Raw genomic sequence first — 11753 nt, 5'->3', positions numbered from 1 at the left:
GGGTCCCGAACTATGCGTCTAAGGCTAATGGTAACAGGAGGCGGGGGACACAATGTTTACCCAGGTTCGGGCCCTCTCTATGGAGGTAATACCCTACTTCCTGCTTGATTGATCTTCATGAATATGAGTATTACAAGAGTTGATCTACCACAAGATCGTAATGGCTAAACCCTAGAAGTCTAGCCTATGAGGATATGATTGTTGTCCTACGGACTAAACCCTCCGGTTTATATAGACACTGGAGGGGGCTAGGGTTACACAAAGTCGGTTATAGAGAAAGGAATCTACATATCCGAATCGCCGAGCTTGCCTTCCACGCAAAGGAGAGTCCCATACGGACACGAGATGAAGTCTTCTATCTTGTATCTTCATAGTCCAACAGTCCGGCCAAAGTATATAGTCCGGCTATCTGAGGACCCCTTGTCTAGGACTCCCTCAGCGACACCTTCCGCTGAAATCACTGTCCCCCTCCTCCAATTAAGCGCCGCCCAGATCCATTTTGCACGCAGTATAACGTGGAGCTTGTTGGGGAACGTGGTAATATAAAAAAATTCCTACGATCACGCAAGATCTATCTAGGTGCTGCATAGCAATGAGAGGGGAGAGTGTGTCCATGTACCCTCGTAGACCAAAAGCGAAAGCGTTTCAATAACGCGGCTGATGTCGTCGAACTTCTTCGTGATCCAACCGATCAAGTACCAAACGTATGGCACCTCCGCGTTCAGCACACGTTCAGCTCGATGACGTCCATCATACTCTTGATCCAGTTGAGGACGAGGGTGAGTTTCACCAGCACGACGGCGTTGCGACGGTGATGATGATGCTACCGGCGCAGGGCTTCGCCTAAGCATTACGATGGTATGATCGAGGTGTGTAACTGTGGAGGGGGGCACCGCACACAGTTAAGACAAACTTGTGTGTTCTAGGGTGCCCCCTGCCCCCGTATATAAAGGATCAAGGGGGAGGCCGGCCGGCCCCTGTAGGCACGCCTGGGAGAGAGGAGTCCTACTAGGAGTGCAAATCCTAGTAGGAGTCCACCTCCCAAGAAAGGGGGAAGGAAGGAGAGGGAGAGGAAGTAGGAAAGGGGGGCGTCGCCTCCCCTTCCCTAGTCCAATTCATACCCAAGGGGGAGGGGGCACGTGGCCTGCCCTGGCTCCCACTCTCTCTCTTCACCAAGGCCCAATGTGGCCCATTAGTTCCCTGGGGTTCCGGTAACCCCTCTGGCACTCCGGTTTTACCCGAAACTTTCCGGAACACTTCTGGTGTCCGAATATAGCCGTCCAATATATCAATCTTTATGTCTCAACCATTTTGAGACTCCTTGTCATGTCTGTGATCTCATCTGGGACTCCGAACAAACTTCGTTCATCAAAAATACATAACTCATAATACATATCATCATCGAACATTAAAGCGTGTGAACCCTACGGGTTCGAGAACTATGTAGACATGACCGAGACATATCTCCGGTCAATAACAAATAGCGGAACCTGGATGCTCATATTGGCTCCAACATATTCTACGAAGATCTTTATCAGTCAAACCGCAGAACAACATACGTTGTTCCCTTTGTCATCGGTGTGTTACTTGCCCGAGATTCGATTGTCGGTATCATCATACCTAGTTCAATCTCGTTACCGGCAAGTCTCTTTACTCGTTCCATAATACTTCATCCCGCAACTAACTCATTAGTCACATTGCTTGCAAGGCTTGTAGTGATGAGCATTACCGAGAGGGCCAAGAGATACCTCTCCGAAACACAGAGTGACAAATCCTAATCTCGATCTATGCCAACCCAACAAACACCTTCGAAGACACCTCTAGAGCACCTTTATAATCACCCAGTTACATTGTGACGTTTGGTAGCACACAAGGTGTTCCTCCGGTATTCGGGAGTTGCATAATCTCATAGACTGAGGAACATGTATAAGTCATGAACAAAGCAGTAGCAATGAAACTGTAACGATCATGATGCTAAGCTAACAGATGGGTCATGTCTATCACTTCATTCTCCTAATGATGTGATCCCGTTCATCAAATGACAACACATGTCTATGGTTAGGAAACTTAACCATCTTTGATTAACGAGCTAGTCAAGTAGAGGCATACTACGGACAATATGTTTTGTCTATGTATTCACAATGTACTAAGTTTCCGGTTAATACAATTTGTCATGATATAAGGAAATATAAATAACAACTTTATTATTGACTCTAGGGCATATTTCCTCCAGTCTCCCACTTGCACTAGAGTCAATAATCTAGTTCACATTGCCATGTGATTTAACATCAATAGTTCACATCTGTATGTGATTAACACCCATAGTTCACATCGCCATGTGAGCAACAAGCAAAGGGTTTACTAGAGTCAATAATCTGGTTCACATTGCTATGTGATTAACACCCAAAAAGTACTAAGGTGTGATCATGTTTTGCTTGTGAGAGAATTTTAGTCAACGGGTCTGTTAAATTCAGAGCCGTATGTATCTTGCAAATTTTCTATGTCTACAATGCTCTGCATGGAGCTACTCTAGCTAATCGCTCCCACTTCCAATATGTATCCAGATTGAGACTCGGAGTCATCTCGATTGATGTAAAGCTTACATCGATGTAACTCTTTACAACGAACTCTTTATCACCTCTATAACCGAGAAATACTTCCTTAGTCCTCTTAGGTAACTAAGGATAATTTTGACCGCTATACAGTGATCCACTCCTGGATCACTATCGTATTGCCTTGCCAAACTCATAGCAAGTCACACAACTAGTCTGGTACATAACATGGCATACTTTATAGAACCTATGGCTGAGGCATAGGGAATGACTTTCATTCTCTTTCTATTTTCTGCCTTGGTCGGGCTTTGAGTCTTACTCAACTTTACACCTTGTAATATAGACAAGAACTCCTTCTTTGACTGATCCATTTTGAACTCTTTCAAAAACTTGTCAAGGTATATACTCATTTGAAAATTTTTATCAAGTGTCTTGATCTATCTCTATAGATCTTGATGCTCAATATGTAAGCAGCTTCACCGATGTCTTTCTTTGAAAATCTCCTTTCCAACTCTCCTTTATGCTTTCCAAAAAATTCTACATCATTTCCGATCAACAATATGTCATTCACATATACTTATCAGAAAGGCTGTAGTGCTTCCACTCACTTTCTTGTAAATACAGGCTTCACCGCAAGTCTGTATAAAACTATATGCTTTGATCAACTCATCAAAGTGTATATTCCAACTCCGAGGTGCTTGCACCAGTCCATTAATGGATTGCTAGAGCTTGCACACCTTGTTAGTACCTTTAGGATCGACAAAACCTTCTGGTTGCAGCATATACAACTCTTCTTTTAAGAAATATCCATTTAAGGAATGCAGTTTTGACATCCATTTGCCAGATTTCATAAAATATGGCAATTGCTAACAGGATTCGGATGGATTTAAGCATCGCTACAGTTGAGAAAATCTTATTATAGTCAACACCTTGAACTTGTCGAAAACCTTTTGCGACAAGTCGAGCTTTGTAGATAGTAACACTACTATCAGCATCCGTCTTCCTCTAGAAGATCCATTTATTTTCTATGGCTTGCCGATCATCGGGCAAGTCCACCAAAGTCCACACTTTGTTCTCATACATGGATCCCATCTCAGATTTCATGGCCTTAAGCCATTTCGCGGAATCTGGGCTCATCATCGCTTCCTCATAGTTCATAGGTTCATCATGGTCTAGTAACATGACTTCCAGAATAGGATTACCGTACCACTCTGGTGCGGGCTGTACTCTAGTTACCTACGAGGTTCGGTAGTAACTTGATCTGAAGTTTCATGATCATCATCATTAGCTTCTTCACTAATTGGTGTAGGAATCACTGGAAATGATTTCTGTGATGAACTACTTTCCAATTCGGGAGAAGGTACAATTACCTCATCAAGTTCTACTTCCCTCCCACTCACTTCTTTCGAGAGAAACTCCTTCTCTAGAAAGGTTCCGTTCTTAGCAACAAAAATCTTGCCTTCAGACTTGTGGTAGAAGGTGTACCCAATTATTTCCTTAGTGTATACTATGAAGACACATTTCTTTGATTTGGGTTTGATCTTATCAGGTTGAAGCTTTTTCACATAAGCATCACAACCCCAAACTTTAAGAAATGACAACTTTGGTTTCTTGCCAAACCATAGTTCATAAGGCGTCGTCTCAATGGATTTTGATGGTGCCCTATTTAAAGTGAATGCAGCCGTCTCTAAAGCATAACCCCAAAACGATAGTGGTAAATCAGTAAGAGACATCATAATCGCACCATATCTAATAAAGTACGGTTACGACGTTCGGACACGCCATTTTGCTATGGTGTTCCAGGTGGCGTAAGTTGTGAAACTATTCCACATTGTTTCAAATGAAGACCAAACTCGTAACTCAAATATTCACCTCCATGATCAGATCGTAGAAACTTTATTTTCTTGTTACAATGATTTTCCACTTCACACTGAAATTCTTTGAACTTTTCAAATGTTTCAGACTTAATGCTTCATTATGTAGATATACCCATATCTGCTCAAATCATATGTGAAGGTAAGAAATAACAATACCCGCCACGAGCCTCAACACTCATTGGACCGCATACATCTGTATGTATTATTTCCAATAAGTCAGTAGCTCGTTACATTGTTTTGGAGAACAAAGTTTTAGTCATCTTGCCCATGAGGCACGGTTCGCAAGCACCAACTGATTCATAATCAAGTGATTCCAAAAGTCCATCTGCATGGAGTTTCTTCATGTGATTTACACCGATATGACCCAAACGGCAGTGTCACAAATATGTTGCACTTATCGTTATCAACTTTGCATCTTTTGGCATCAATATTATGAATATGTGTATCACTACGATCGAGATTCAATAAACCATCAACATTGGGTGTATGACCATAGAAGGTTTTATTCATGTAAACAAAATAACAATTATTCTCTGTCTTAAATGAATAACCATATTGCAATAAACATGATCTAATCATATTCATGGTCAACACAAACACCAAATAACATTTATTTAGGTTCAACACTAATCCTGAAAGTATAAGGAGTGTGCGATGATGATCATATCAATCTTGGAACCACTTCCAACACACATTGTAACTTCACCCTCAACTAGTCTCTGTTTATTCTGTAACTCCTATTTTGAGTTACTAATCTTAGCAATCAAACAAGTATCAAATACCCAGGGGTTACTACAAACACTAGTAAGGTACATATCAATAACCTGTATATCAAATATACATTTTGTTCACTTTGCCATCCTTCCTATCCACCAAATGTTTGGGGTAACTCCGCTTCCAGTGACCATTTCCTTTGCAGTAGAAGCACTTAGTTTCAGGCTTAGGTCCAGCTTTGGGCTTCTTCACGGGAGTGACAACTTTCTTGCCATTCTTCTTGAAGTTCCCTTTCTTTCCCTTTGCCCTTTTCTTAAAACTAGTGATCTTGTCAATCATCAACACTTGTTGCTCTTTCTTGATTTCTACCTTCGTCGATTTTAGCATCACGAAGAGCTCATGAATCATTTTTGTCATCCCTTGCATACTATAGTTCATCACGGAGTTCCAGTAACTTGGTGATGGTGACTAGAGAACTCTGTCAATCATTTATCTTATCTGGAAGATTAACTCCCACTTGATTCAAGCGATTGTAGTACCCAGACATTCTAAGCACATGCTCACTAGCTAAGCAATTCTCCTCCATCTTTTAGGCGAAGTACTTGTCAGAGGTCTCATACCTCTTGACATGGGCATGAATCTGAAATACTAATTTCAGATCTTGGAACATCTCATATGCTCTGTGGCATTCAAAATGTTTTTGAAGTCCCGGTTCTAAGCTGTAAAGCATGGTGCACTAAACTATAAAGTACTCATCATATTGAGCTAGCCAAACGTTCATAACGTCTGCATCTACTCCTGCAATAGGTCTGTCACCTAGCGGTGCATCAAGGACATAATTCTTCTGTGCAGCAATGAGGATAAACCTTAGATCACGGACCCAGTCCGCATCATTGCTACTATCATCTTTCAACTTAGTTTTCTCTAGGAACATATAAAAACATAGGGAAGCTACAACGCGAGCTATTGATCTACAACATAATTTGCAAAATACTATCAGGACTAAGTTCATGATAAATTAAAGTTCAATTAATCATATTACTTAAGAACTCCCACTTAAATAGACATCCCTCTAGTCATCTAAATGATCACGTGATCCAAACCAACTAAACCATGTACGATCATCACGTGAGATGGAGTAGTTTTCAATGGTGAACATCACTATGTTGATCATATCTACTATATGATTCACATTTGACCTTTCGGTCTCAGTGTTCCGAGGCCATATCTGCATATGCTAGGCTTGTCAAGTTTAACCCAAGTATTATGCGTGTGCAAAACTAGCTTGCACCCGTTGTATGTGAACGTAGAGCTTATCACACCCGATCATCACGTGGTGTCTCAGCACAACAAACTGTAGCAACGGTGCATACTCAGGGAGAACACTTATACCTGAAATTTAGTAAGGGATCATCTTATAATGCTACCGTCGTACTAAGCAAAATAAGATGCATAAAAGATAAACATCGCATGCAATCAAAATATGTGACATGATATGGTCATCATCATCTTGTGCTCATGATCTCCATCACCGAAGCATCGTCATGATCTCCATCGTCACCGGCGCGACACCTTGAGCTCCATCATAGCATCGTTGGCGTCTCGCCAACTATTGCTACTATGACTATCGCTACCGCTTAGTGATAAAGTAAAACAATTACATGGCGATTGCATTGCATACAATAAAGTGACAACCATATGGCTCCTTCCAGTTGCCGTTAACTCTGTTACAAAACATGATCATCTCATACAACAATTTATATCACATCATGCCTTGACCATATCACATCACAGCAAGCCCTGCAAAAACAAGTTAGACGACCTCTACTTTGTTGTTGCAAGTTTTACGTGGCTGCTATGGGCTTCTAACAAGAACTGTTCTTACCTATGCATCAAAACCACAACGATTTTTCGTCAAGTGTGATGTTTTAACCTTCAACAAGGACCGGCTGTAGTCAAACTCGATTCAACTAAAGTTGGAAAAATAGACACCCGCCAGCCACCTATGTGCAAAAGCACGTTGGTAGAACCAGTCTCATGAACGCGGTCATGTAATATTGGTCCGGGCCGCTTCATCCAACAATACCGCCGAATCAAAGTAAGACATTGGTGGTAAGCAGTATGGCTATTATCGCCCACAACTCTTTGTGTTCTACTCGTGCATATAACATCTACCCATAGACCTGGCTCAGATGCCACTGTTGGGGAACGCGGTAATTTAAAAAAAATTCCTACAATCACGCAAGATCTATCTAGGTGATGCATAGCAACGAGAGGGGAGAGTGTGTCCACGTACACTCATAGACCGAAAGGGAAAGCATTTCAATAACACGGTTGATGTAGTCGAACTTCTTCGCGATCCAACCGATCAAGTACTGAACGTACGGCACCTCCGCGTTCAGCATACGTTCAGCTCGATGACGTCCCTCGTACTCTTGATCCAGTTGAGGACGAGGGCGAGTTCCGTCAGCACTACGGCGTGGTGACGATGATGATGATGCTACCGGCGTAAGGCTTCACCTAAGCACTACGATGGTATGATCGAGGTGTGTAACTGTGGAGGGGGCCAGCACACACGGTTAAGAGAAACTTGTGTGTTCTAGGGTGCCCCCCTGCCCCCGTATATAAAGGAGCCAGGGGGAGGCTGGCCAGCCTCTATAGGCACGCCTGGGAGAGAGGAGTCCTACTAGGACTCCAAATCCTAGTAGGAGTCCACCTCCTGGGAGAGGGAGAAGGAAGGAGAGGGAGAGAAGTAGGAAAGAGCCCCCCCCTTCTGTTGTAGGGTGGAACCCTAGATGGAGATCTTTCACGAATTGGAGGGGAAATCCCCAAGAACACGAAGAACATGAAGAACACAAGAGAGGGGAAACACTCAAATTGAGTAGATCCAATCACACATATGCTAGATCCAAGAACACACAAGAGATCACAATGATTCAAGGATAACAAAGGAGAGATACAATGTAACTAGTTCATCCCAATCCTATGAGGAGAGAGGTCTTGATGACCCTATGATGGGGATCCTTCCTTGGATGGGGTCTTGATATCCACAAGAGGATCTTCTCCCTTAGGAGGTCATGATCTCCATGGGAGGAAGATAAGCAAAGCTCTCTCTTTGTCTATCCAATACTTTGCTATCCCCCCAAATGAGCTAGGTGGGGGGTACTTATAGTCTAGGGGCGAAATAAGAGGGGGAGAGGGTTACAAGGGCAAAAGCCCCAACTTGCATGCATGCCTTCGCGGAGTGGTCCGGGCACCCGGTGCAAAGGGGTCCGGGCACTCGAACAGGTCAGGTGCCGGCTGTAGGTGGCCCGGGCACCCGGGGTTCCAATCCCGGGCACCCGGGGTGGCGCCAGGAGGCTGGAGGCGGGAGGCCGGGTACCCGGGGGCCCAAGGCCCGGGCACCGGACCAGGCAGGCGGCCGGCTAGGCGGGGCCGGGCACCCGGGGTGTGGTGGCCCGGGCACACGAAGGTGAAGGCAGCACCTCTAGCGGGAGGGGCCGGCTGGGGGAGCGCCGGGGGGTGCGTGCACCCGGGCCCTCCATGGCCGGGCACCCAGGGCCGGCAGGGGCTGTGCCCTGGTTAGGCCCGAGCACCCGGGGTAGCCAGGGGCTCCGCCGGCTATAGGGGAGGGCCGGGGTGGTCCAGGACCTCCTTTGCTTCGTGCTTCTTGCGCGTCCTTCTTCCTTCTCCTTCTTCTTGGATCTCCGGTGAACTTGGTGATTCCTCCTTCGTGCTTTCTCGTGATGATCTCCGAAGTACCTAAGAATGCATAACATTTCCATTTGAGGTAGAACCCGACTCTCATGTGAATCCGAAAGAAACTCGAAGAGGAAAGAGTTAACCTCCGTTTCGATGGTGCGTGCACGTGCTCTTGTCATTTGTCCTCGAGGTGCTTGATGAGTTGTAGTAGAGTCCATGGGGATGAGCGAGGGATGCTCCGCATCATCTCCCCCCCCCCCTTGGGAGAGATCCGTCCACGGATCGTGATCTTCATCACCATGGGAAATAGAGGGCATTGCCTTGTAGAAGTGCACAACCACCAAGTACTCACCGTGTTCAAGCTCGAAATGGGCACTCTCCAATGTTGCACTGTCTTGTGATTCCTTCAAAAGGAACAAGTACAACAAACACTTGGAAAAACAAATGCGGTTAGCGTGAGTGCAAAACCAAGCATTCAAGAGGTGATTCACCAAACAAGTGTCGTCATCAAGTGTAGCATATGGTGTGACAAGGGATTGTGACATGTCATGTAAGCGCATAAATTGAGAAAAATCAAGGGCATCATGGAAACGAGCATGTAAATGGGAGGTAGCGATGCAAATATGTGTGTCAAGAGAATAAGCATCTACCTCAAGATCATAGCAAACATGCATAAAGCGCTCGACAAATGGTCGATGGTAAGCATAAGAATCATTCACAACACCAAAGAAGATGATATGTCTAAACACATGCATCAAGTGCAAGACAATCCAAGCATAATGTGCATAAGGTGTAGTGAAAATTGGGTGGCACTCAACACGATAGCAAGAGCAATTGTTCATCATGTGTGAGGCAATAAAATCAATCATGTGACAAGTGATGGGACATGACATATGTGAAGTAATGACATTGTTGCAACAAAACATGTGATAGGAGCAAGTAATCCAAGAATTGGATGCAACATGAGAAAGCATAGAAATCAAGTCATGCAAACTAGTGGAGCGAAGATGCAACACACTAGAGGAAATCATGGCAATCATGTCAGGTGTGCAAGTAGTAGGCATAGGCAATGCACATGGCATATCGCAAGCACGAGCACAAAGCAAGATCATAGTATCATCGTAGGAATGTGGCATAAATGGAACATGGCAATAACAAGCAATATCTCCACCAAGCTTGCAAATACACATATAAGTAGTAGAATCAATCATCATGTGTAATGCAAAGCATGGGTCACAAATGCATGGCAAAGGCATAGGAGTGAGCATATCATGCAAAGTGAACATGGCAAGATGGGCATAGAATATGTAATGGACAATAGCCCATAGCCAAGTGAGGGCCATGTAGAAGAAATGTGTGAAGTCTTTGCGCGAAGAGAGCGGTGGGAAAGACACTCCAAGGGATCCCAAGTCATCGTTGCTCTTTAGAGATCGTTTTGTCAACTCGTGGGATTGCGAGGTTGACAAGTATTCATGGGTACCTACACAAAAGAGACACAAACCAAAGGAAGTGTGTGTGTGGTAAATATACACATCATCCATCATGATGTGTATGTGCATGTGAGTGTTAGCACAAGATAAGCACCGCTCAAAGAAATTTGATGCATGGTATAAGAACATGTCATCCATCATGAAAGAATAGTTGTTATGTATGACACGATGGGGGCACAAATTGAGAATGCAAGTATATGGCACATCACTGGCATGTTTATTCGTGGGGAGCATATGGTGCACACAAGTAGTGGGATCATGCAATGGATAGGATGAATCAAAATCTCCTAAAAATGTATGAGGAAACTATGGGGGTGTCCTCATGAGCAACAGTGGAAACATCATATGGAGAAAATGGAGAACATCCAAAACAATGCATATCCGAAGCTAGGTGGTCATGGCATGGCATATGAGATAAATGATGCACATCAATATCATCACAAGAAAAACAAATGCTAATAACCAAGGGCTTGTCATCTATGCCATACACTACTGGAATCAACTTCTATGTCGTCCGCCATGGCGGACGGCAAAGGCATGGATAACGGACGGCAAAAGCCTTTGTCGTCAGCCAGTGGATGGCAAACCGTCCGGCTGAACATGTGCTAGCAAAGGCCTTCTTTGTCGTCCGCTTCGTAGAAACGGACGGCAAAGGATTGTGTCGTCAGCCATCCAAGGCCAGCAGACGGCAACAACGACGGACGACAGCAGTGTGAGGTGAGAGCCGTTAGGGGTTAACGGCGTTCTTTGCCGTCGGCCAGTCGACGACAAAGAGGCAAAGCTCTTTGTCGTCCACTGACGGACGACAAAGATCTTAGCTAGGGAAGCACTGGCATGCTGCCACGTGGCTAGCTATGTCGTCGGCCAACAAATGGCATAGATGGCCCTGTTTGCTAGGCCTATTTGGTCACATTGCCGTTCGCTTGCAGACGAAAAAATGACCAAATAGGCAGCCAGTGTTGCCAGTTTGCACAAGTGACCATCGCGAATTTGTGTGGCAGCCTCTACGATGAGGATTAAAGCGAAGTTTTGAAATTTCAAACAACCAAACCGACTTGAGTCAGTTTGGGTGTTTCAAGTTTCAACACTTGCCTTTTAATCGTCATCGCAGAGGCTGCCAGACAAATTCGCGATGGTGTTCGACCGCCATCGACACCGAGAACAGTTGCTTTGGGACGCCGGACGTCAGCGTCACTCGTGGGACGTGGATGTAGTGTTCGACACCGACGACCACATGTGTCTCGCACCGACGATACTTGCTATTTCGGGTTACATCGACACCGAGGAACCCCCTAATTAACCTGCTCGTCCCCGGGCGCCCTCTTTTTTCCTTTTCTTCTTCTCTTCTTCTTCTCCTCCTCTCCTCTTTCTTCTTCTTCTTCTTCTTCTTCTTCTTCTTCTTCTTCTTCTTCTTCTTC

Source organism: Triticum aestivum, chromosome 1B, assembly GCF_018294505.1.
Source record: "Triticum aestivum cultivar Chinese Spring chromosome 1B, IWGSC CS RefSeq v2.1, whole genome shotgun sequence".
Classification (NCBI taxonomy): domain Eukaryota; kingdom Viridiplantae; phylum Streptophyta; class Magnoliopsida; order Poales; family Poaceae; genus Triticum; species Triticum aestivum.
Note: the sequence above shows the minus strand (reverse complement) of the source record.